We start from the raw sequence: 2,567 nt of genomic DNA, 5'->3' as shown, positions 1-2,567 counted from the left end.
GCAGGATGTTAAATATGCAGCTGCTGTCTGCTGCTGCTGCGCTATTATTTATTCAGCACTGGTCCAAGATTTTACCTGGTTTAAAACTGGAGACTGGAGGGAGTCCAAACCCTAACCCCTGTCCTAACCCCTGTCCTAACCCTATAACCCCTGTCCTAACCCTAACCCCTGTCCTAACCCTAACCCCTGTCCCAACCCCTGTCCTAACCCTAACCCCTGTCCTAACCCCTGTCCTAACCCCTGTCCTAACCCTAACCCCTGTCCTAACCCCTGTCCTAACCCCTGTCCTAACCCTAACCCTGTCCTAACCCCTGTCCTAACCCCTGTCCTAACCCTATAACCCCTGTCCTAACCCCTGTCCTAACCCTAACCCCTGTCCTAACCCCTGTCCTAACCCCTGTCCTAACCCTAACCCCTGTCCTAACCCCTGTCCTAACCCTAACCCCTGTCCTAACCCCTGTCCTAACCCTAACCCCTGTCCTAACCCCTGTCCTAACCCCTGTCCTAACCCTATAACCCCTGTCCTAACCCCTGTCCTAACCCTAACCCCTGTCCTAACCCCTGTCCTAACCCTAACCCCTGTCCTAACCCCTGTCCTAACCCTATAACCCCTGTCCTAACCCTAACCCCTGTCCTAACCCTAACCCCTGTCCTAACCCCTGTCCTAACCCTAACCCCTGTCCTAACCCCTGTCCTAACCCCTGTCCTAACCCTAACCCCTGTCCTAACCCCTGTCCTAACCCTATAACCCCTGTCCTAACCCTAACCCCTGTCCTAACCCTAACCCCTGTCCTAACCCCTGTCCTAACCCCTGTCCTAACCCTAACCCCTGTCCTAACCCCTGTCCTAACCCTAACGTCCATGGTTTTTTCTGTACTGGTGTTCATCTGTGTCCCCCTGACACTTCATAATGAAACTGTTCAGCCTGATCCCAGTCCAGGGGACCAGGAAGGGTGCACATACAGATACAAATAATACTGCTCTACCCAAAAATCAGACAGGCCATTTGATTTGTCTGATATTCATTCATTCATTCATTCATTATCAGAACCCACTTTATCCTCACTAGGGTCATGGGGGTCTCTTGTAGCCTGTCCCAGCTACACAGGGGTTCACCCTGGACAAGTCACCAGTTCTTCACAGACTGAACATATAGAGACAAACAGTCACTCTCACATTCACACCTATGGGCAATTTAGATGAACCCATTAACCTGTCAGTGCATGTGTTTGGATGGTGGTTTGTCTGATATTTCTCTTTTAAAGTCCTAAATCTGTGTGTATTCTGTGTCTCCTCTAAATGTGTCAGGCTTGTACCCCTGTCAGATCACACATTCTTGGCTGTACGGACACTCCAGCCTAACAGCCTCCATATTTAATGCCTACACACATATACAAATGTTTCAGACCTCAGCAGAATCATGCATTGTTTCTTGCACAGATGTGGTGTCCAAAGCATGCCTGCTGAAAAATTCCATATATTGACAGAAACAGTCAAATCAGAGCCACATATTTAGAATGTGGTGTACGGACACTACTGGTGTACGGACTCTAGCAGATGTGAATGGAAATGTGTCTGAGCACATGGTGGCATCTGTGTTCCATCTGGAACTAAGTCTTCTGGTACAGGAGGACACAAACATGTGGAACCAGTGAGAACAGTAGATCTGTAAGGCATAGAGTCCAGATTAGTGATGGAAGTATATTGGTGTACGGACACTCCAGGAATTTGGGTGAACAACGCACCATTGAAAACATGCGCTTCCACGTAAACATCCGTTTGACACATTGTTCCAAATGTTGTGCAGCATACCAGGGAGCAGAGCCACATCTGTCTAGTTGTGCAGATTTAGTCCTAATAATACTGAAAGAACAGGTTCCCATTCTATTATTCCAATTAAAGGGCTGGAAAAGAAGGGGTTAACAACACAATGGTGGATTGTCTTAATACTGAAAATAAGAATTGATAATCAAACAGCTGTTCAACACAAAGGATCAATACATGAAAAACAATGGGATGTGTGTGTTTGGAATAAAACAGACACAGGAGTTGAGTAGGAATTCTTTATTGTGTTCCAAACATTCTGGACAATCATTCTGCTGTTATAATAATCAAACTGTGCACATGTTTTCACGCTCATTGGGTCGACATTTGATCAGTTTTGATCTGATTTTCTTCTAATTTGGAGGATTGACAGATCTAGTAATAAGATGAACAAAGACACATTTGGAATGGTTTTGGAGGATCTGTTTGGAATACTGATGAAAAACTGATGCAGATATACTGGTACAGCTGGACTGGGATCAGGCCCATGATGAAAATGTATGAGCAGAAGGGTCAGGTTTAGGGTCAGGTTTAGGGTCAGGGTTAGGGTCAGGGTCAGGTTTAGGGTCAGGGTTAGGGTCAGGGTTAGGGTCAGGTTTAGGGTCAGGGTTAGGGTCAGGGTTAGGGTCAGGGTCAGGTTTAGGGTTAGGGTCAGGGTTAGGGTCAGGGTTAGGGTCAGGGTCAGGGTTAGGGTCAGGTTTAGGGTCAGGGTTAGGGTCAGGTTTAGGGTTAGGGTCAGGGTT

The sequence above is a fragment of the Sphaeramia orbicularis genome, unplaced genomic scaffold (assembly GCF_902148855.1).
Source record: "Sphaeramia orbicularis unplaced genomic scaffold, fSphaOr1.1, whole genome shotgun sequence".
Classification (NCBI taxonomy): domain Eukaryota; kingdom Metazoa; phylum Chordata; class Actinopteri; order Kurtiformes; family Apogonidae; genus Sphaeramia; species Sphaeramia orbicularis.
Note: the sequence above shows the minus strand (reverse complement) of the source record.